The sequence below is a fragment of the Protopterus annectens genome, chromosome 5.part0, assembly GCF_019279795.1.
Source record: "Protopterus annectens isolate FY-2018-M chromosome 5.part0, PAN1.0, whole genome shotgun sequence".
Classification (NCBI taxonomy): Eukaryota; Metazoa; Chordata; order Ceratodontiformes; family Protopteridae; genus Protopterus; species Protopterus annectens.
The window spans coordinates 1207414919-1207441007 of NC_056735.1; positions in this window are offsets into that span (position 1 = coordinate 1207414919).

Below are 26089 nucleotides of genomic sequence, written 5' to 3' on the forward strand. Positions count from 1 at the left end.
CGCGACCGGGCAGGAGGACAGGACAGTACCTGTTGCATTCAGTTGTGGAGGAAAAGAAAAAAAATGGCGGAAAACTGCTGGGGTGTAATATAACTTCGCTGACGTCAGGGATTACACCACAAGGACTTAGCAGGGTCTTAAAGGTAACTGGTTTTAGGTGCAGTAGTCAATTATTTAAAGTAAATGCTTGCCTATTTCCTGGATTTACTCCTTGGCAATGTATTTACAGAGGCTGATTTTTGGTGAGGTACTGTCTGATTCCTGCCTACGGAGCTTCCTGACTAGGAAATATGAAGCAAGGATTATTTTTTACCCTAAAACTCTTTGGGTGTTCAACATCTAGTGTTAGTTATTTATTAGAAGTTGGTATGTGCATTCACACTAGGAGGGAGTCCGTCAGATCAGCGTAGGTAGCCTGGGTGCCACGCGGTGAGCAGTTAGCATGGGGGGCTATCTAGGATGGAAATAAGGGAGAGAGACAGTGGTTTTAATATCATAGTAAGTGACGTTCTAAGGCTAGTGAGACCCATACATTTCCCAAAGCTATAGCCTTTTACAAAAATAGTCAGCAAGCAAGTGTAACAGTAGCCAAGCACCCTCAAACAACAAGTAACAGCACAGTAAAGGTGTTATGAGTACTAGGGTATCCTATTAGTAGTCAAAGGCACCAACCAATATTGTTCAGCAAACATTAGCTGTGAATAACGACGATGCCAACAGTACATTCATATCTGCTAAATTTCCATAAAAGTCTAATAGTCAGGTACGTTAAGTAGACCCTGTTTGTTTTGCAGAGAGAAAGCAGTAATACAGTTGTTCTATTTTAAAACCACTTTGACTCAAGTTCTACAACGCTATGCAGCGCCAACAGTACATTCAGACCCTGAGGTATTTCTGTGAATGTCTAGTCGACAGTCACGCTGAAAAAATCTCAATAACAAGACAATTTATGAAATAGCAGTAAATTAGTGTTTCCTTTGAAGTAGATTAGCAAAAACAGAGCAGTAATGCAGTTGTTCTGTTTGAAGTACAATTTGACTAAAGTTCAACGACGCTATGCAGCGCCAACCGTACATTTAGACATTTTAGCATTTCTGTGAAAGTCTAGTAAACAGTCACGCTGAGCACAACTTTAAACAAGATAATAGCATAAAGTAACAGTAAATCAGTTTTTTCTTTGAAAGAAATTAACATGTACCTAGTGGCAGGGAGACGCGACCGGGCAGGAGGACAGGACAGTACCTGTTGCATTCAGTTGTGGAGGAAAAGAAAAAAAATGGCGGAAAACTGCTGGGGTGTAATATAACTTCGCTGACGTCAGGGATTACACCACAAGGACTTAGCAGGGTCTTAAAGGTAACTGGTTTTAGGTGCAGTAGTCAATTATTTAAAGTAAATGCTTGCCTATTTCCTGGATTTACTCCTTGGCAATGTATTTACAGAGGCTGATTTTTGGTGAGGTACTGTCTGATTCCTGCCTATGGAGCGCTTCCTGACTAGGAAATATGAAGCAAGGATTATTTTTTACCCTAAAACTCTTTGGGTGTTCAACATCTAGTGTTAGTTATTTATTAGAAGTTGGTATGTGCATTCGCACTAGGAGGGAGTCCGTCAGATCAGCGTAGGTAGCCTGGGTGCCCTGGTGAGCAGTTAGCATGGGGGGCTATCTAGGATGGAAATAAGGGAGAGAGACAGTGGTTTTAATATCATAGTAAGTGACGTTCTAAGGCTAGTGAGACCCATACATTTCCCAAAGCTATAGCCTTTTACAAAAATAGTCAGCAAGCAAGTGTAACAGTAGCCAAGCACCCTCAAACAACAAGTAACAGCACAGTAAAGGTGTTATGAGTACTAGGGTATCCTATTAGTAGTCAAAGGCACCAACCAATATTGTTCAGCAAACATTAGCTGTGAATAACGACGACGCCAACAGTACATTCATATCTGCTAAATTTCCATAAAAGTCTAATAGTCAGTTACGTTAAGTAGACCCTGTTTGTTTTGCAGAGAGAAAGCAGTAATACAGTTGTTCTATTTTAAAACCACTTTGACTCAAGTTCTACGACGCTATGCAGCGCCAACAGTACATTCAGACCCTGAGGTATTTCTGTGAATGTCTAGTCGACAGTCACGCTGAAAAAATCTCAATAACAAGACAATTTATGAAATAGCAGTAAATCAGTGTTTCCTTTGAAGTAGATTAGCAAAAACAGAGCAGTAATGCAGTTGTTCTGTTTGAAGTACAATTTGACTAAAGTTCAACGACGCTATGCAGCGCCAACCGTACATTTAGGCATTTTAGCATTTCAGTGAAAGTCTAGTAAACACTCACGTCGCTGAGCACAACTCTAAACAAGATAATAGCATAAAGTAACAGTAAATCAGTTTTTTCTTTGAAAGAAATTAACATGTACCTAGTGGCAGGGAGACGCGACCGGGCAGGAGGACAGGACAGTACCTGTTGCATTCAGTTGTGGAGGAAAAGAAAAAAAATGGCGGAAAACTGCTGGGGTGTAATATAACTTCGCTGACGTCAGGGATTACACCACAAGGACTTAGCAGGGTCTTAAAGGTAACTGGTTTTAGGTGCAGTAGTCAATTATTTAAAGTAAATGCTTGCCTATTTCCTGGATTTACTCCTTGGCAATGTATTTACAGAGGCTGATTTTTGGTGAGGTACTGTCTGATTCCTGCCTACGGAGCGCTTCCTGACTAGGAAATATGAAGCAAGGATTATTTTTTACCCTAAAACTCTTTGGGTGTTCAACATCTAGTGTTAGTTATTTATTAGAAGTTGGTATGTGCATTTGCACTAGGAGGGAGTCCGTCAGATCAGCGTAGGTAGCCTGGGTGCCACGCGGTGAGCAGTTAGCATGGGGGGCTATCTAGTGGCAGGGAGACGCGACTGGGCAGGAGGACAGGACAGTACCTGTTGCATTCAGTTGTGGAGGAAAAGAAAAAAAATATATAATAAGTATGCTCTCATCAGACCAAATAATAAGCGTAATATAATAAGCATGCTCTCATCAGACCAAATAATAAGCGTAATATAATAAGCATGCTCTCATCTGACCAAATAATAAGCGTAATATAATAAGCATGCTCTCATCAGATCAAATAATAAGCATAATATAATAAGTATGCTCTCATCAGACCAAATAATAAGCGTAATATAATAAGTATGCTCTCATCAGACCAAATAAAAAGCGTAATATAATAAGTATGCTCTCATCAGACCAAATAATAAGCGTAATATAATACGTATGCACTCATCAGACCAAATAATAAGCGTAATATAATAAGTATGCTCTCATCAGACCAAATAATAAGCGTAATATAATAAGTATGCTCTCATCAGACCAAATAATAAGTGTATTATAATAAGTATGCTCTCATCAGACCAAATAATAAGCGTAATATAATAAGTATGCTCTCATCAGACCAAATAATAAGCATAATATAATAAGCATGCTCTCATCAGACCAAATAATAAGTGCAATATAATAAGCATGTTCTCATCTGACCAAATAATAAGCGTAATATAATAAGCATGCTCTCATCAGATCAAATAATAAGCGTAATATAATAGGTATGCTCTCATCAGACCAAATAATAAGCGTAATATAATAAGTACGCTCTCATCAGACCAAATAATAAGCGTAATATAATAAGTATGCTCTCATCAGACCAAATAATAAGCATAATATAATAAGTATGCTCTCATCAGACCAAATAATAAGCATAATATAATAAGTATGCTCTCATCAGACCAAATAATAAGCGTAATATAATAAGTATGCTCTCATCAGACCAAATAATAAGTGTATTATAATAAGTATGCTCTCATCAGACCAAATAATAAGTGTAATATAATAAGTATGCTCTCATCAGACCAAATAATAAGTGTAATATAATAAGTATGCTCTCATCAGACCAAATAATAAGTGTAATATAATAAGTATGCTCTCATCAGATGTGGAAGTAATTATTATAAATATGTCAGTAAAAAGTGTGTTTTAAGAAAATTATAGGAAAAGCTGGGGAATAGTCTACACAACAATAAAAAACACAGAAATTCTTAACTAATTAGTGACAGAAGTGACCACTTTGAAGATTTAGATGTGAATAAGTCAGTCATATTAAAAGTCAATGTCAGCCAAAATGGAACTGATAAACTAATTCTGCAAGAATACAAACCATTTGCTTATGGGTCAAGAGCCATCATGGAATGCAGACAAGCTATGACCATCTAAAAATTCTACTAGTGATAACGTATCGCAGTGAAACATTCCATGGATCCATTCATGGAAGAAAGGTGTTTGTAGAAATAGAACCAGACTGGAGGATGCAGAAGAACAGAGTGAAATCCACACAAAATTAGCGTAATAAAAAACTTTTAATCCACGCTTTCGTAAGCAAACATCTTCAGAAAAAAAAAATATATATATATAATAAGTATGCTCTCATCAGACCAAATAATAAGCGTAATATAATAAGCATGCTCTCATCAGACCAAATAATAAGCATAATATAATAAGCATGCTCTCATCTGACCAAATAATAAGCGTAATATAATAAGCATGCTCTCATCAGATCAAATAATAAGCATAATATAATAAGTATGCTCTCATCAGACCAAATAATAAGCGTAATATAATAAGTATGCTCTCATCAGACCAAATAATAAGCATAATATAATAAGTATGCTCTCATCAGACCAAATAATAAGCGTAATATAATACGTATGCTCTCATCAGACCAAATAATAAGCATAATATAAGTATGCTCTCATCAGACCAAATAATAAGCGTAATATAATAAGTATGCTCTCATCAGACCAAATAATAAGCGTAATATAATAAGTATGCTCTCATCAGACCAAATAATAAGCATAATATAATAAGTATGCTCTCATCAGACCAAATAATAAGCGTAATATAATACGTATGCTCTCATCAGACCAAATAATAAGCGTAATATAATAAGTATGCTCTCATCAGACCAAATAATAAGCGTAATATAATAAGTATGCTCTCATCAGACCAAATAATAAGTGTATTATAATAAGTATGCTCTCATCAGACCAAATAATAAGCGTAATATAATAAGTATGCTCTCATCAGACCAAATAATAAGCATAATATAATAAGCATGCTCTCATCAGACCAAATAATAAGTGTAATATAATAAGCATGCTCTCATCTGACCAAATAATAAGCGTAATATAATAAGCATGCTCTCATCAGATCAAATAATAAGCGTAATATAATAAGTATGCTCTCATCAGACCAAATAATAAGCGTAATATAATAAGTACGCTCTCATCAGACCAAATAATAAGCGTAATATAATAAGTATCCTCTCATCAGACCAAATAATAAGCGTAATATAATAAGTATGCTCTCATCAGACCAAATAATAAGCGTAATATAAGTATGCTCTCATCAGACCAAATAATAAGTGTATTATAATAAGTATGCTCTCATCAGACCAAATAATGTGTAATATAATAAGTATGCTCTCATCAGACCAAATAATAAGTGTAATATAATAAGTATGCTCTCATCAGACCAAATAATAAGTGTAATATAATAAGTATGCTCTCATCAGACCAAATAATGTGTAATATAATAAGTATGCTCTCATCAGACCAAATAATAAGTGTAATATAATAAGTATGCTCTCATCAGACCAAATAATAAGTGTAATATAATAAGTATGCTCTCATCAGATGTGGAAGTAATTATTATAAATATGTCAGTAAAAAGTGTGTTTTAAGAAAATTATAGGAAAAGCTGGGGAATAGTCTACACAACAATAAAAAACTCAGAAATTCTTAACTAATTAGTGACAGAAGTGACCACTTTGAAGATTTAGATGTGAATAAGTCAGTCATATTAAAAGTCAATGTCAGCCAAAATGGAACCGATAAACTAATTCTGCAAGAATACAAATCATTTGCTTATGGGTCAAGAGCCATCATGGAATGCAGACAAGCTATGACCATCTAAAAATTCTACTGGTGATAACGTATCGCAGTGAAACTTTCCATGGATCCATTCATGGAAGAAAGGTGTTTGTAGAAATAGAACCAGACCGGAGGATGCAGAAGAACAGAGTGAAATCCACACAATATTAGCGTAATAAAAAACTTTTAATCCACGCTTTCTTAACCAAACATCTTCAGAATAAAATGTACATTCACTACAAAACATTTAAAAACAGTTTTGAAATGCCTCTGCACCAATAAGGACGTCTTTCCACTTAAACAGTTACACAATTAATCAATAAAATTTCAAATCTCAGGAAGTTATTTCCTTATATAGACTCTATGGTCTTTCAAAAAACATTTAATGTTAACAGCATCATTTATGCCAGTTTTTTTTATCTGAGTTTAATCTGATTTGCCATAAAGCCTCTTTTTGTTTTGTCTATATAAGAAATAACTTCCTGAGCTTTGAAATTTTATTGATTGAATTATAAGCCAGGAAAAGACATACATAGAGGAAGTTTGCAAAAGCATTCAGATCTGCTAGATCAGCAGAAAAGCCTGCGTTGTGATAAACTGAAAGTTAAATGAATATTGCACATATGTCTTTAACTGAAAAGATTAAGTGTTTCAAAGGTATGCTAAGAATGGGCCAGAAATGCAGATGCATTAAACAGTGGCTATAAGAGGGTAATCTGAAAAGAAATTTGCTGTGAGGAAAGTAATCCAGCCATATGTTTCCTTCAAAGAAAAGACTAGATACATAAAAGTGCTGATGTTTAAGACTGACACATAATGGTGCATAAGTAATGAGGAAAGAAATACTGACAAAACTATGTATGTTGCACTATAGAATTGTGAAGTGCAAAGAAGTAGTTTGTGATTTATAATACTGCAAACAAAACAAGAAGTTTATAACTCTGCTGCATTTAATACTTAGCACATAATCATCCAAAAGCAGAGATAATTTCTTATTCATTTCCAGAAGTCACCAGATTAAAATGAAAGAGATTTGTTTCAGTATTAAGACTTTGGACATACTTTCTAAAGCATTTAACACTGTTGTTTTACAGTTCTTGGTTCTGAAGATCAGTTCCATACTGTGGTGCCTTCTGTGCAGATTCTGCATGTTCATTCAGTGCCAGAATACGTTTTTGGTGAGTGGTTAATTTTTTTTCCTGTAACCATAAGTAAAAGGGATTTTTATTTGACAGTCCTTCAAATTATCTATAGGTAGGAATGTAGGGTGTGTGTTTGTGTGTATTTGTGTGTGCGCATTCTGTGATGAACTGTCATTCCATACAGGATTAGTTTCTCTGCCTTGTACCACTGAGTGCTTTCATGAACTCTCCTCTCACACTGAGTGCTTTGCTAAGCTCTAGCTCTCTAACAGAACTGGACTGGATAAAATGCATATCAGATTATGAAAAAAATGAAGGCATTATTACTATTTAAAGATTTCTGAAGTTGTAAAGCTAGCAGATACATTAATCATAGCTTTGCTTGCAGTACTAAAAGGCATGTTTTCTGTCCATATATAATTATATCTAATAATGGTTTGCAGTGAGCATGTATGGAATTCAACATTTTTTAGAATAATGTGGTAATCAAAATATGGCAACATTGTTCCACCATTTCAGGCTTATGGTTTCAAAATTATGGTGAATGCTTATGGCTAAGTAATGACTAAGACCAAGTCTCTCAAATTAATTTGAGAGTTCTTGGTAAATCTATCAGGAGAAATATACTTGCATACTTATGTATGAACATATGTCTGCCAGTCTGAGCTGAAAGAGTTCAGTGTACCTCTGTGCCGAGTCTGACAACAGCATATTGCCCCTTTCAGCAAAGGAGGCTGAAGGTTATCTATGCATATCTATAAAGCCAGAAGCCTTGCCTTTCCTAGTGAAACAGATATGAATTTTACTTCTAATGTCACATTTCATTCATGACATGTTCTTAAAAACTGTTGTATTGCTCAGCCTAGGAATTTCACTGTAATTTAATGTTGAATTTGATCTCACTATATTGCACCTGTCAGTACAGGAAGTTTAGTCATCAAATGCTTCCACTGACAAAATAGTAGTTTTAAATTTGACAAATCAGTCAAAATGTATTTTATACATATGGCACATTTTCAGTAATTGTTCAGATTAAGGCACACTGAGATGCATAGTAGTAAGCCATGCCCGCTGTGTGACATCTATATGGCAAATAAGAAATGCAGTCCCACCTAGTTAAAGAGCACCAAAGTTTAATTCTGAAAGTAGGGCATTGGACAGAAAGCAGACAGCAAAACAGGCATTGTGGTGATTCCTCTTAGGATTATGACAGCAACAGAATCTTTCTTGTATGCTGGACACAGGAATATTTTTCATTGTATTCTAATTTGAATGATATTGTGCAAGCGAGTGGAAAAACAAAAAGTGATTTATTTATGTATTTTCATATTGCCATTGTGCCTGTTTCATAAAACATTTCTATATACGTAAAATATTGTAAAATGTTATTTGTGTAAAAGTATTATTGTGCAGGTTACTTTGCGTTATAAGGAAAGTCAGTAGAATTGAGTTTACTGGATGGGTAAAGTGTTAAGACTGTCAGCTGGTAGTAATTTCATCTTGCAAGCCTTCTTCTGGACACATCCCAAAGTATTTCAGAGAAACTTGCTGTTACAGCTCACAAAGATTACTGTATATAATTATATTACTTTGTCAAATTTTAGCTTAAGTGTTTCCTCAGGTCCCTTTTCAAAAGAATAATATAAAGGGCATATCAAATATTAATATAATTTATTCAGACATACAAATGGTGTTAACTATAAGAAGCCCAGCTAAGCAATACTCTATTCTGAAAGTATTAATGCTAGACTGATAATTTATGTTATATTTAATAGCAGGAGGGATAAACCTGTTTTTGTGGATGGCTTAGCCATCAGACAATGTTTGTAACTTTAGATTTCACAATAAAGGAATCTTCATTCATTTCAGTGTAGTGTTATACACAGCTGCATAAATAAGGAGACGATGAAGCAGCAGTGACTGATTTATGCTGTTTCCATTATGGCAACAGTTATGGTAGGTTGCATTTTTATTTATTATTTATTTGTTTATAACTAAATTGTCTTATTCTTCCAGACACAATCACTGTTAGTAATGCCAAGCATTAGAGTTTCAGGTGATTGCTCAGATTAAGACATACTGAGGCAAAACAGTTAAATTGTTTTCTCAGCAGTTCTTTTAAAATCACACTCACAAAATATACATCCAGCCACATCTACAAACAACTGCCACATTTTCTATCTTGAGAAGTCATCATATACCCACTCCTATTGGAAACTAAATATAACGTAATATGATAAGCTGTTATAATGATTCCTACAGAATCCTACATTTGATACCTGTGTAGTAAAGACCACATTTCAGTTCCACCCTTCCGATTTGTCATGAAATTACAATGGGGTGCACAGTAACAATATGTATTTAAGGCTGTCATTCTGTCCTTAGGGACTTCATTTAATTTGAGTGTTCAACATTGCCTCCATCCCATAGGGAGTTCTGTTCATGCCTCTTATAAAGTGCTACAAATGATACTTTGTTTGGTGAAACATATGATTTTTTTTTCTACTGCTATAATAGTAATACAATAAAGCTACATTTCAGACATGCACATTTCTCATCCAGAGCAAAAGCCATATACCTAGTTGTAATAAAAGGAAAACAGCTGTAACACAATGTACCAAACTTAGCTATTCAAATATCTGTAAAGCCTTACATTTGGATCCCACATCAGTCTTCTTTTTAAAGTTCTTAGTAAAGCTTTCAGAGAATTACAACAGGGTGCTTGAGTGAAAAATGCATATAAATAAGACATTCAATAATGCAGATCAATGCAGAATTTGACCGTGATACACTGCCATCCACAGCACATGCCAAGTCTGTTGTCACAAATTTCTTCCGTTTCTGATGAAACATGCATGAACTTTTTTATTCAGAAGTAATGGAACTACATAAATATGTAAAATATGTAAAAAAAAACATTTAACTGGACACACACACACACACACACACACACACACACACACACACACACACACACACACACACACACACACACACACACACACACACACACAGTCCCTTTTTAGGGGTGACCCAGGAATAACGTCTAAGTGACTTAGAACAAGTCACACAGTAGGCAATTCTGAGTCACACGGTAGGCAAATAAAGGCTATGAGATTCAAACCTATGAATGCTGCAGTATCTACATCTAGCAACAAATAGTTTTAAAACTATAAGCTAAACTACTATATACCCAACCCTGAATGAAATAGACTACAATACTATTTGGTCGACTGGACATTTTAAAGCCTACGTAGGCCTCTTAGTTCAGTGTCTCAATACATAGCTATAATTCTGAAACACACACACCATTTCTAGTAATTGTTTGGGCAACTGAAATGGATGTTCAGTTTTAATCTGCACATTCAGTCAGAGCTTTGACTAGGCACACTAGGTAATACCATCAAATAGTGCCTCCTTTGAAACAAGTTGAAAACTGAGAAAAAATGTACTGTGGATCAGAACTAAAAAACATCCCCCAGATTTAAGGACAAAAATAAATGTTCAAATGTCTTCAGACACTGAGGACAAAAAAAAAATCCTACAGCCAAAAGCAAGGAGCTATAATGCAGCGACAAAAACTACATAATACATCCTTGCCAAACTTCTACAAACAGACCCTTATTATACCATTAAAGAAACTCTGACTGACATTCATTTAAACAGTTACAAGCATAACTGAAACTGCTTAACGAAATGCTTCTGTTCAATAAAGGGACCAATTGTGACTACTGCATCACGATGCAGGAAGAATATTAGGCAGGCAATCACAGGGCCCATAAGATGGCTATTCATATACACCTTTAAGTAAACATTCTTAAAAGGTTTTGCTATCCTTTACAATCAGTTAATAGTATTCACCTCTGAAATCAAGCAAGGCGATTACAGACAATGCCCTGGGTAAATTTGTATCTTTCCATCCTATTATCAGAACTAAGCTTAATGCTAGATAGATACTTTGCTTGATTTGTAGTGGTAACTTAATCCATGGGCTGTGAGTATGTTGAGCTAGCTACCTATCCCTCTAATGAGTCTTGTTTTTTTGTTGATAAAGATTTGGGTCCCCATTGTGGGTGGTTGTAGATCCACTGGTTTTGTAAGGAACTAAGAGGTCAGCTAGGAGTTGGTCATTAGTCATTAGGGCCTTTCCAGTTGACCAAAATGCTTGGATTTCTACATATCAAAAGCAGCATTGTTTTTAAGGATGTGTTTGATAAGGAAAGAGTACAGTGGTAAGATAACTTCTTTGAATCTCGAAGATATTTCCTTGGAAGTAAACTCAGCCAGATTGAAGGATTTCATGACTATGATGGAAAATGGTGTTTGAATGAGAAAGAGTTGTCCACATAAGTAGCCAGATCTCTTATGACTGTATGTATCTGAAGAGGAGTATCACTGGTAACATAATGTGGTGACAGTTTTTCTGTAGAATACTGCTATGTTGCATATTTGCATTTGGCTTAAGACCATTATACGTTCACCAGGTATTTGCATAATCAAGCCCTTGTTGGAGCAATTTAGTATCAGTGGATGAGAGGATAATAGCGTCCAGCTTGCAGTCATCAGAAAATGTAGTCAACCACACGTCTTGGAAATTGGCTAGGATATTTGCAAAAGTAAATTTCAAATAGGAGATGGGCCAGCACTGATCCCTGTGGTACCCCACTAGTTGCAATTTTACAATCAGATAGGGTCTCAGCAACATTCACAACCTGAGATTTATTGGATAGGCAATTTGCAATTAAGTGAGCAATGTAGAGCTCTACCTTATATTTGTCTAATTTTTCAATAATACCAGCATGGATGATACTGTGAAAAGCTTAGCCAGGTCATGCACTAAGTGACAACAGCCTATGTAACCTTTTCAAACAAGTTTACTTGGTTCAGGATACATAACATGCCCATCAAAAAGCAAACTTAGTGGAGTCAAAATCAGTTAAGTCGCATATGTCTACATAAATGAGTTCTACTATTACATTTTCCATGGTTTTGCATATAAGGCTAGTGCAATGTGCAGGGCATTGCTGATAAATTTGCATATATCTTCTACAGGTTTGCCCTAGAAAAGTCCTAACAATGGTTTCCTTGGTTGGTGGGGTAGTCCCAGTGGACCTGGCAGAAACAATGAGTGATTTGTGTTCAGATTTAACCAGGAATGAAGAAATGTAGAATGGGGTAAAGGTGAGGGTTAGATTGGTAAGGATATTAAGAACCTTAGTGAGTAGTATTACAATTTGCTCCAGTGGATTGGTATTAAATTCTTTTTATTGTACTCTACCTATTTAATATTGTTTTTCATATTGTAAACTAAACTGTACTGTTTATACTGCATTTGGCTGCCTTACTGTGCCTGTTAAATCATATTTTGTTGCTATTTTCACAGAGCTTTTGTTTTGCTATTTTCACTGTTTGCAAAGTAATTGCTTTTACTTTTCACTGTTTGCAAAGCATCTGTTCTGTTTGTTCTGTTTTCCCATCAAACTGTGTTTTAAATAGCCAATTTGTTTGCTGTTTAAAACAGTCTTTAGCATCCCATTGCTGCTTTTTAGCTGTTTAAAACATTATTTAGTGTCTCACTGCTGATTTTCTGCTGTTTAAAACATTTTTTAGTGTTTCCCACCTAAATTAGTGTAGCTAGTAGCTGTAGCATAGTTCAGATATAGGTTTGCTGTAGCTGGATCTGTTTATAATGGCTGTTGTATCCTGAGCACATTTTCCAAGCCATCTTTGATTGGAAGGGGCTCTTCTGCACCCTTGTGAGAGAAGTGTGCTGACTGGAACCTGTCTGGTGAAGGGTAATTAGTCTAGGGCTTGAGGTAAGCACCCTCATGAGTTTTTTTTTAAGTTTTTAGCTTCTGATATTTAAGCCCTGCATTTGAGCGGGTTTCTGCTTGTTTGCCCATTGTGCAGCATCATGCACTGCCGCAGTGTAAACAAAAAAATGATGATTTCACTAATTGGCTTAGTTTTGGTGTCATTAAAAGGGGATTCAGGTTCTGTCAGCCTGGGATGACATAGTCAACAAACCTCACATCTTTGCCAAAGACGGTTTGCACCTGGCACCACTAGGCTGCTTGCAAAGGCTCTTGCATCCCCCATAGTACCTTTTTTAGGCAAAGTATCAAAAACAAAATTGCCAACGTGAAAATTGCAGATCATAACAAAATAAAGGGTATGCTGCTAAATGCTAGGAGCTTAAACCAAAAACTCTACAACCTGGAAGCACTTCTATCACTAAAGATGTAGATGTCTTTGCAGTCACAGAAACCTGGTTGAAGGCTTCAGAAACTACCCTGGCCTTGCAAGGCTACAATGCTTCTCACAACTTAAGACCACAAGACAAATGTTAAGAACCAAAGGAGGTAGTGTTACTATTTATATTACAGAAAAATTTACCTCCCAACTAGTTAGAGTGGACAGTTCCATGGACTTATTTCAAGTTCAGATTACTGTGGTTGAGACCCTATTCAAGTCAAAGCTAGTTATAGTTTCCCTCCATGAATCATGATGTGTATGAGGCCTGTTTGACCAAAACAGAGTCAATCCAAATATTGCTAAACACTCTGATCATGGGGGATTTCAATTATTCCACCATCAACTGGGAAACCTACTCTAGCCATAACTCACAAGCGCAAAAGTTCCTTGACTTTGTTAACTCAAATGCCCTGGAACAAATTGTTCAAATCCCAACAAGGAGAACATACGTACTATATCTGGTTCTCACTAACATGACAAGCAGATGCTCCACCGCAACTGTCGGACTTTCATTAGTTAAATCTGACCACAAATCAGTCGCCTTTGAACTGGCACTAACACCAGAACTCACAAAGTGTGACGTCAGACTAAAAAAAATCACCAAGGCAAACTATACCCTCCTAGGGGAAGGTATAAATACATTCCAAGCCCAACCCCCAGCTGGTAACAACACCAAAGATTACACTGAAGCCCTGTACAATCACTTGCATAAGTGTATAGACTCGGATGTAAAGCCACTCTGGTGGACATCCAGCATCAACAAACTTTACAACAAACACAAAAGGTTGCTGTCTAACAAAACTAAGGTAAGACCCCAACAATGGAAAAGCACCCTCCTCAGCCTCAACAGGCACATAAGACATCATGTCAAATTCTCTAAGGGTAACTTTGAGAAAAAGCAAGCAGTCACATCCAAGGATAACCATGACACCTTTTACAGCTACATATGTACCCTAAAAGGTAGGACCCAAGCATGTTCCGAACTAGTGACTAATGGTATCATACACACTGATCCCACAGAGAAAGCAAACCTGGTAGCAGACAGATTTGGTGAAAATACCATTCCCCTATCCCCTCCAAACTTAACACAAACCTTGCCCTCAACTTCCCCCCACTATACATATCCAAAGAGTAGGCCATTAAAGCCTTGTCTAAGGCAAAAAACACAGCCTCTATGGGTGTTTTGGGACCAGACGCCAACCCAGGCTGACTTCTAAAAAAACTAAAACATGAACTAGCATCACCATTAAGTACTCTGTTCAAACATAGCCTATACACAGGCTTTGTATCTGCAGAATGAAGAACAGCAACAGTTATTCCCCTCCACAAAGGTGGCTTAGCAACAGACCTGGGGAATTGTAGACCCATAAGTCTGATCAGCCTCATCTGTAAGGCCATGGAACGTATCATCATGGACATCATAAATAAAGACATGGGTGACCTTAGACCCTGGATCCGACCCAATGCGGCATTGTCAAAGGCAGATCCTGCCTGTTAAACCTCGATTTGGGAAAGGCCTTTGAACAATCTCACACTCAGGCATTACTGATAAACTTAGCAAATTGAATGTAAACCCCTTTGTTGTAAGATGAATTGCCAACTGGTTCACAAACCGATGACACACTATCAAAGTGGGTGACTCCTTATTAACCAGCAGACCTGTCACAGGCAGAGTGCTACAAGGGTCAGTGCTGAGCCCCCTACTGTTTGGTATATACTTTTCAGAAGTTCTGGCCAAAAACTAAGGGACTGTGGCTGACCATGTTTGAGGAAGACTGCAAACTGGGTGCAATTATTGAATCCCCAGATGATGTCAACATACTTCAGAGGGTCTTATGCAGACCAATGACTTGTGTATTAGTCACAGTCTCAAACTGGGTGTAAAGAAATGCATCATCATTCCCTTCGGTATAAAGAATGTCCCTTCACACTATCAAATTAACAACAATAGCCTATGTACCAACGAAGTGGTAAGGGATCTGGGATCACAAGTAGACTGCGATCTTAACTTTGACCATGTGTCTACTGTAGTAAGGAAGGCCTTCTATGTAGTGCACTTGATCAACAAAGGCATCACCTGTAGAGCAAAGGCCATTTTAACCCTTCTATACTCATCACCAATCAGGCCCGCAATTGAGTATAATGTCCCTTTTGGCATGTACTGTACAAAGCACTTGCAGTAATTGGAGAGACCTCAGAGATTTCTAACAAAGAAGAAAAAGGGACTCTAGCATGTGCCTTACATGCCCCGACTAAAGTCCCTGTCACTATACTCAGTATTGTATAGACTTCTTAGGGGAGACTTATGCCTGGCTTACAGGGCTACCCAAGACCCAAACCTAATGAACTTACTGCCTATCTGTAAATCAAATGGGTCTAGGGCTACCCATTCCAGGGATCTAAATATGGCCTGCGACTTGAATAGGGCATGCTGGAGGGACAGATTTGTCTCCCAGTGACTGCTGCATCTTTGGAACAGGCTGCCAATTCATGTGAACTTTACCACTGCTATGACACTGTTCAAAAGGAACCTGAACGAGTGGATGGGGCACCATAAATTCTTACTGGAGATAGCATCCAGAACCCTCCTGGACATGGGCAGTCATTACTAAATACAGTCCTGGGTATTGACTAGAGTATCTGTGGTATTACAATAGGATGAAATGGCTAGGCTTGAAATGATCTCTGGGTTGATAGCCTAGTAACTTCCTATGGTCCTATGATCTTGGAAACACTTAGCATATCCATTTTTAGAGGTGTAAGTGTTCCAGTCAGTGCTTGGTAATTGATGTCCCTTAGCAAGAACGTATTTCATTTGATATTTAACTCACTAATGGTATTAAGGCAATTAATGTGACTTTGGGGGACATTGATAAGGAATATGAAACTAGCAATGACCACTTCTGAGAATGACAATCATCTTAACACAGCTGGTGAAATCCCCTGTTAATCCCAAACCCTTTCTACTGGGGGATTTCAAACATCTATCAATAAAGTGACTGACCAACACTTCCAGTGTTCAACATGCTTAGTGCTTCTGTGACATAATAAATATTATTTCCATTATACAAATAGTTAGCCATCTTACTAGAAACCCCAATACCCTTGATCTTATCCTCACCAATATAACTACGTCAGCAGCAGTTACAGATCAGTGGCAGCTCCCAAAGATTAAAACATTGTCCTTTTCTACTTACTTTAAATAACAAATGCTCAGGATTAAACTAGGCCGTAAATCATTGATCATTTCCCTTAAAACTGATGCACCTTCCATGCAAACATACCTCTCAACTTCTTAGCGCAAGAAATCTGGACAAAGCAATAAAGTAATGGAGGACAGAGGCCTAAAAATAAGGACATATTTTAAATATTGCTGTTACAAAATTAGAAAGTTGCAAGAATAACAGGATTTGTGTTAATATGCAATTTCTGAAGGATGTAGTCTGAAACTCAAATATATGTCATTATTTAGGGACTTTAATTTTCGGAGATTTGCTAGAAAACCACAAATTGTATGATAGACCAAAAATATAAGGCATAAATCTGGACATTCAGCCAAAATCTGAACAGTCAAGAGGTATGTTTGAAAATACCTCTGTGTTCAGGGACTTTTAAGAGCACCCTTAAATTCTGCTGTAATCTTCCTCCAATGGATCCTCTTGCTAAAGCCACTGCCTGTGCCTCTGACTTCTACTTCACTGGTAGAATTGATAAGGCAGTCCCAATCTGTACTACTCCAGTGGTGGAATGGCCATATAAATCAGTGATATAACAAGAGAAAGAAATGACCTCATGCTTATACTAAGTTTCATCCTTCCCACCTTAAAAGCAAACTCAAACAATCTAGTATTGAACTTAAGAGAACTATTAGGAAGCTCAGAGTTGACTATGAACTTAAAATGTCCACTACAACCAAAACTAATCTTTCTTTAACTATATCTGAAAGTTAAGAGCTAACACCCAACAATGTTCCAATCTAGTCCACAATAGTAATACTCACTCTGACAAAAGGTAGGAGCTAGTTGGCTTCTGCATTTTTTGTTTTTGATGTTTTTATAGTTCCACAGTTTCTTTTTTTCTTTTTTTTTTGGGGGGGGGTTAAATCTCTATGTAACCTCATTGTTCAGATGAGACGTATAATCAAAGTACCATATGTACTGTAAAAGATCCCATGAAACCTATCAAAAAAGAGTATGGGAAGTTTCCTGATGTCCTGGCCAAATTTCCCCTGTAGTATAAATTCCACTTCGAGTTTCCTGTGAAAAGAGGCCACTAATCGAGGGGGACAAACTTGGTCAACAAAAGATAATTAAATAATATCTAAGCTTCTCCACTGATTACATTACTGATGCCTGGAAAACAGCCACTGGCGTGCCCTTACAAAAGGGTGGTCCAACCACAGTCCTAGGTAAGTACTGACCCATTCATCTCACTAGTGTCATATACAAATCTATGGATCATATTGTATTAGACCTTGTTAATCTGTACATTGAGAATCTGTTAACCATGGACCCTTATCAATTCAGCTTTCCCAAAGGAAAGTCCTGCCTCTTTAACCTTCTTTGAAAAAGTCACCAAAGTAGTGGATAGTGGTTATACAGTACACACAGCATATCTAGACCTAGAAAGGCCCCAGTACTGTTCCCCATGCAGAAATTATTGACAGACTTGGAAATCTGAATATAAGTCCTTAGATTGTACAGTGGGTGGCTAACTGGTTGTCTGACAGAACCCATGTTGTTACAGTTGCTGGTGTCATTTCTGAAAGTAAAAAAGTTACCTATGGTATACCACTGGGCTCAGTATTGGTGCCTCCTTTTTCTCATCTAGTTATCAGATATTTAGGCCAATACTCCTGTCCTGTGGTTATCTAAACTTGCAGACAACTGTAAATTGTGTGGTGTTATTTGATATTCTACCTTCTCACAATTACTGCAACATGGATTAGATCATGACAGTTGGTACAAGGACAATGGTCTCAAATAAAATATGAAAAATGTACTATAGTTAATTTTGGTAAATAAAACATTTTCTTGTACCATATAGGTGACAGATCTTCTAATAAGACAACAGACTATTTTAATCAGGCACTACCATAAGGGATCTAGCACTCCTATTGATAACTTCTTGTAAAAAAGACTTTCTATGTGGTTCATATAATTTTTATAGGCATTTCCTCTAGATCCATAGAAGTCTTAATTCCTCTTTACTCATATCTCATCAGACCCATTATTGAATATTATACTCCTTCTGGCATGTTTTGCCTAAACATATCACTTAGCATGGGACTCCTTAGAGATTCCCAATTAAAAATATATCAGTTACCTCAAAAATCTTAGTTTTTAAGACAGACTGGTAGTCCTCTCTCCCTGCATTCCGTTTCTTATAGACTGTACTGTGGAGATCTGTCTGTAGACTTTTGAGTCATGAAAGATCTGACCCACTTTGACCTATTCTTTCACAGAATAAATGTTTTCTTACATACCTGGTTAAAGGAACTAAGCCTACATCAACAGATAAACATGACATGCTGGCAGAAATGATTCATAGTCGTATCTCAATGTATCTCCCACCCCTGGTGGAAGCTTCAACTACATGTCAGGCAGAGCAGCATCCTTGCCACTTTATTTATTTATTTCCAGTTTGATGACTGGGGAAGTCCATTGGGCCAAGCAGAGCCTATTTTCAGTGAAGGCCCAGGGAGAAAAGCTCCAACAAAATCTAACATAATAAAGTATGGAATATACAGTGTATAAAAGCATAAATATACAATTTAAAATACAAATACAAAATCAGGGATAAACACAAATGTTAAAATATACTTAAAGTCAAAAGTAATACAGATAATATAATTAAAAGTACAAGTCAGAAAAGTGCTTTTACAAATTTAGTGTTTGCTTTAACAATAATGTTAGTGATCAGATGTGATAGTAGATGAGATTGAAGGGAGGTTTGAAAGAGAAGACAGTGTAATTTAGGTGGGAAGGAAGCAGGAATGGTCTCACTTTGAGGTACAGTAAGAATGGAGGAGAGATTTGAAATTAGAGTGATTGTGACTTTCAAGGTAAACCTAGATACTTGGATGGGGAGCATCCAAGTCTACCCTGTATCGCCATCCTCAAGGCTGAAGAGAATTTTGAATATGTGTTTTTGGACTAAGCATGTAAAGATCTGCAAACTGATTGCTTAATACTTACCTGTGAATCTAATAGTTGGATTAGTTAAGGGTGATTTGGATGTCCAAGTTAGGGTCATAGGTAATTTGATGTGAGATAATGAGGTCTATATTAGAATATTGAAAGATGTAAACACCGAATATTTAAATGTTGAACTGTATTCAGCGAAAGCTGAAAACAACGAACATACAGAACAGCGAATTTTTTCCTAGGGAAAAAAATTTGCTGTTCCAAAACACATACACACAACACAAGCACACCAAACAAACAGCAATCCACACACATACACCTAAAATCTTACACCTAACCCTACACTAAACTATACACACACCACTAACTATCCACTTACCTTAACCCAAACCCTAACCCTAAGGTCCGTCACTATCGCACACTCACCCACGCCCTAACCCTAACTCACCTACCCTGCCCTAACCCTCACGTCCACACAATCGCACACTTACCTGACCTGCACCCTAACCCTAACTCACCTAACCCACCCTAACCCTCACATCCACACAATCGCACACATACCTAACCCGCACCCTAACCCTAACTCACCTAACCCACCCTAACCCTCACATCCACATAATCGCACACATACCTAACCCGCACCCTAACCCTAACTAACCTAATCCACACTCAATCGCACACTTACCTGAACCCAACCCGTAACTTTCCACCACAGTGCTGAAAATACCGAAACAACAGAAATGGACAACCAAATTCTTTCCCTAGGAAAAAATTCGTTTTTCTGTTGCTTCGATATTTTCAGCTTTCGCTGAATACAGTTCGACATTTAAACATTCGGTGTTTACATCTTTCGATATTCTAATAAAGCCCGAAATAATGTTATCCAAAAGCCTGGAGCTGTGAAAGATGCTAATTCCAGGTACACAGTGAGTGCTGTCATTTAAGTGAAATCATAGGTTCATAGGTGTGTACTAGGCTAATGGCCCAGGAGCCTTTACAAGCTTAACCCATAGGATTACCCGGGCATCGTGCCACCCGACCTTAGTTCCCAGTGCCTCTGTTGAGTGGAGTCACTGGAGTGATCCCCAGGGGTGAATTTTCTATTTCCCATCCACTCATCAAGATTTCTCTTGAAGAGGGCCAGTGAGGCGCTCTGCTTGACATGTATGGGAAGTCTATTCCACAGCATGGGCAGCCTCTGGGTTATGAACCTGTCCCTTCAGCTTGCTCTGTTGACTGTGGTAATAAGGTTGAGGTCTCTGGAGCGTGTAGTGCGGAGGGACTGGGATTTCTTTAGATGTAGCATTTCTAACAGAGCTGGGTTAGACATGGCTTTGTAAGTCAAGCAGAGATTGCCTCTAAGTAGGCAATATGAGACAGAGAATAGTTGGAGTTTTTTTAGTCTGTCCATATAGGACAAGTGTTTAAGGCCTAGGATCCTCTTTGTGAGGTACTTTTGTGGCCTCTCCTGTTGTTGCAGGTGTCTAGTGAGGTACATGCCAAATGGGGCACTGTACTCGATGATTGGCCTAATGATGGAAGAGTAGAGGGAGACAATGACCTCTTTCTTCCTGGATGCAAAACCCTTAGTAATGAGATGTGCCACATAGAAGGATTTTCTGATCACAATGGCAATGTGGTGGTCAAAAGAGAGGTTGCTGTCAACCTGTGTTCTCAGATCTCTTATAACACCTTCTGTGTTCAGTGGACTACCATCGATGTGGTAATTCATGGGAACTGGGTTGTTCCCAAAGAGGATGATGACACATTTTTTGGCATTGAGCTTAAGGCCATGGTTCTGACACCAGTCGTTGGTCTCAGTGAGGCCTTTCTGTAGGATGTCAACATCACTTGGGGAGTTAATTATGGTACCCAACTTCCAATCATCTGCGAACTTTGTCAGCCAGAGTCCCTTCATGTTGGCCTGGACTTCAGAGATGTAGATACCAAACAGGAGAGGACCCAGGACCGAACCCTGTGGGACTCCATTCATGACTGGTTGGCAGTCTAATTTGGAGTCAGCTACTTTCACACTGTGGGTTCTATCTATGAGCCAGTTTGCAACCCACCTAATGATATAGGGGTTGATGCCTAGCTTAGTGAGTTTTTCTATGATTCCTGAGTGGGGAATGGTAGCAAAGGCCTTGGCCAGATCAAGGTATGCTGTATGAACCACCTTGCCTTCATCCACAGCTCTGGTGACTGGCTGAAAGAAGTTGACCAGGTTGAGAAGGCATGATCTACCCTTCACAAAACCAAACTGTGTAGTATCCAGAGTTTGGAGATTCCCTATATCCTTTTTTATTAGGTCCATAATGATGCGTTCCATAGCTTTGCATATCAGACTCATCAGGCTAATGGGACGATAGTTCCCAGGGTCTGTAGTCGCTCCTCCTTTGTGGAGAGGGATGACTGTAGCAGTGCACCATTTGGTAGGAACAAAGCCTGAGGTGAGGCTGTGATTGAACAGGGCACATAGGTGAGGTGCCAGTTCACTCTGTAGTTCATGTAGAACACAGCCAGGGATATTGTCAGGTGCCATAGAAGCTGTATTCTTGGCCTTGGACAGTGCTGTTTTAACCTGTGCATCAGTAATACTGGGTGCCTGGCAATCTACTGGTATTGTGATTGGTCCTTTGTTGGGGGAGTGAGGGGTAAAGTTGGCACTGAATCTGTCGGCCAGTATATTGGCAATATCTGTTGGCTTGGTGTAGGAGGTGCCATTGTGCTATAGCTCAGAGCAAATCTGGGTATTGCTGTGGAGATTCTTTAAATATCTGTAGAAGGCCTTGATGTTGTCTTTACTGCCTGCTGCAATTCTTTTTTCATAGTTAGCTTTAGAGGATTTGATGAGGCATCTCAACTTTTTGTTGAGGTTGATAAGGGAGTTTTTCCAGTCTTGGGACTTCACCTTATTCCGCATCAGCTTCCTCCTTCTGTTGTAGAGTTTGTTTATGGCAGGGGACCACCAGATTGTCTTCCTTTTTGGAGGAGAGCATCTTGGTTCTATTGGGTATGGCGAGATCCATGCATTTGCGTACGTGTTCGTACAGGACATTAGTGTATGATTTGGCGGGCATGCAGCTGTTCTCCAATTGCACAGGTCCCGTGAAGTTAGCCACCTCTGTTTTTAGGAGCCCAAAGTTAGCTTTGGAGTAGTTTTTCATGGTGGTCACTGTCTTACCCAATGTTAGCTGCACCTGAAGTATCTTTGATGTGTTATGTTGGGCTACCAGTCTGGACGTGTGTGCATCCTTTATGAATATGGAAATACCACTGCCTTTGAAGCTTCGGTCCAAGTTCTGGGGCTGAAAGGTGTGGAATGAGTTATAGCTTGGTAGTGCAGGGATGCTTTCTGCTGCCTTGAATGAGATCTCTGTTACAGCACAAATATCGATGTTCTCCATTTTAAGGAGTGCTTCCAGTGAGTGCATTTTGAGATTTAGACTTCTAGAGTTGAGCAGCATGACCCTCAGATTGCATTTGTTTGTAGCTGTTATGGTGGTAATTTGGTCTGTGGAACACCATCTAAAAAGGCATTATGGGGTAGCAAGAGCCTTGGCCAGTATCCAGAAACCCAGGGGTGACAGATGCAGTCCATCATGAGGTCTGTCAATCATGTCATCCCAGGCAGACACTGGATCCACTTAGAATGACACCAGAAACTTAGCCAATTGTTGAAATCAATAATTTTCTGCTTGTACTGTAGTATCATTCTGGGTGATGGTAGGAGGCTGCTTAGGGCTAGGGTCATACTCACCTGGGCTACATAATCAGAGAGCTCCTCCATGTCTCTTTTCATGTAGTCCAGGGAGGTACATCTCAGGTCATTCACACCCACATGTTGTTCAGGGACCTGAGTGTGTGGGTTATTGGTGGATCCTGGTACCTGACAGGCAGTTGACTGTTACTTTCTCCTTATTCAACCTAGTGAGTGGGGCATCAGTGTGCCTCACTATCGAATCACCTATGATTAGTGTGTTGGGCATGCTGTTTTGCCTTAGGGGCTTTGGTTTAGTGGCACACTATTTAGGTGGGTTATGTGTCTTGTGATTATTGTTGTGTTGTGGTGGTTGAGTGCATTTCTGCCTTGGAGGTCTCTGCTGTTTGGGTAGATTTTTACTGAGAGCCTCCTCGAAGGTGGGTGTGTGGTTTGTGTTTGTATGTGAAAGCAGTCCTGGTGTGTGTTCTGGAGGGCTATGTGTTCCATGTGGTGTGATGCAGGTTTTGACCTTCTCCTCTTGACCAGCTATTCCGGTCTTGGCTGAAGAGTGTGTGGCTTCCAATTTGGATATATAAGTGCATCTCTCGCAAGTCTGAGTATTGGGAAGTAAGAGGAGGGGGTTATCAGTGTACATGAGGCAGTTGCTACATTGCCTCAGGATGCCCAAGTTCACCAGGTTAACAGGAGAAAGCAGAGGGACCTGACCTTTAGACATGCCTGGAGGGGTGGGCATTAATAATAAGTACTGAAGTTTCCTTGCAGAACATTTAGTGCTGGTAGCGCTTTTGTGTGCTACAATAATTGCTCCAAGAAGTCTGGTAAAGTGCTAGATGGATAAACTAGTAAAAGTGCTGGAGAGGAGAGAACTAGCAGATCTCAGAAGCTTACAAACAGTTCAGGATATAGCAAATCTGGATCTGGACTAGACTAGTTACAGAAAAGGCAGGAAACATTTTTTTCTTTTTTTTTAGTAGAAAGTGAAGCGACAGAAGATAATGAGATAATTCAAGGTTCAGAAGCTAAAGGGGTGGGCCTTTTGTTAAGTTTATGTGTCAGTAACAACACTGATATAAGTGTGTTCAAGTTGCAGGCGGTCCTCAAGTTCTGGCATCATTCTACACAGACTTCTACTACTGAGTAATGCCACAACGATGTTGTCCAAATTTGAGTTTACTATTTCCTGGTGACTCTTGGGTGATATATGTGTGATTATAGAAGTAGTAGATGTTGCCTTGTGTACTGAAGGCTAAGATCTTTTAGGGTGTCTTTTAGAAAGGTTTGGCAAATTCTCTTTACAGTCTTATCTTAAGCTATGGGCTTAATTGTGGTGTGACTTATGTGGTATTATGGAGGTATGATACTTACTGCTAGTGGGTGATGTGAGAGGTTTGCCTCCATGTTTTTAAATATTTACATCTCTCACAGGTTGTACTATCAGTTGGTAGAAACTGTGAACAGTTAGTAAGAATAAGGCAGTTGCTACATAGATGGAGTGAGAGTAGATTGCTAAACCGTGTTGCCAGAGAGTGGAGGCATAAGGCAGATGGTGGTAAAGTAACAGTATTCAGTGAAAAGACTCAATTATGTTTGCCAATAAAGATTATTAGAGGTACTCAGCTACTACTAATTCTGGTCTCACCACAGCTAAACCCAGCTAGCAGTAATGCCCTTTTGCGCATTCTGTCACCAGAAGCAAATCAGTAGCACTATTTGCAAGCGGGTTTCTGAGAAGCAGGTGACAGGCTGTTTAGTGATCAGTAATCTTATCCTGATGTTGCAGGGCTGTGTAGTATTATTGTATTCTTCTCCTGGTAGATATCCTGTATAAGTACAGCAGCTTAGCACAAGAGACCTAAGATACACAATGTTCCAAAATTAAAACTTTAGCGGTTTCTACCAAATGGAAACCAGAACAATCACAGAAGTCCCATACACACTGCCCAGGCAGAGATAGTCAGGAAAAAAATTCTCACTGGTTTGTCTCTCACCAGGAGCAAAACAGTATCACTAATCCCAGGATGGCACCAAAGAAGCAGTTTTCAGGCTTTTCAGGGAAGAGTGTTTTCTAAAATGGCTAGGCAACAATGGCCGTCTGTTTTTTCCTCACCAACAGTAAAACAGAAGCACTAATCCCAAGCTGATTCCTGAGAAGATGTTTGAAGGCTGTGTAGTGTTCAGTGGTCCTGCCTGAGGTGTTGCAGATTTTAAAAGTAAGACAATCAAAGGGACTCCAAGATATCTAATCCAACCTGGCCATATATAGGGAAAATGTGTTGGTTTGTCCTGACACATACCGTGAGTATGTGTCAGGACAAACCAAATTTCTAACATAGGATTGTCAAGCGTCCAAATATTTAGAGAAATCTCTTCAAATGAATCATTTTATTTGTAAATAAATCCAGTTCTAAAACCTTCTTCTTCAAAAAAGATACCCATTCCAGATCACTCCTTTTATAGGTTTTATTGGGATAAGTGCTTTCGTCCTTGTAGACCTCTTCAGATCCAGTTTTTATATCTAGAGATTTACACTCACACTCATAATCAAACTTCTTCTAGATTAGAAGTCAAGTTTATTGTGACCTCATGATTCAGCCTCATAATTATTACTTCTTCAGGGTTGTTTTATCTTAAGCACTACAGCCTGGAATAACATTATTATTAATAAGTCTCTTCAGGGTGTTATTGTGAACTAACTTCACTACATTTAATACTTCTGCACAATCAGACCTCTGTGTGATTAGGAAACCTGTGAAGAGCAACTGAAAGCACTACACGATTAACAGAACCAACAAACAGGCTCTATAAAATGATACGTTATGTTGACCACAGAATGCTTATAAATACCTTGAAGGCC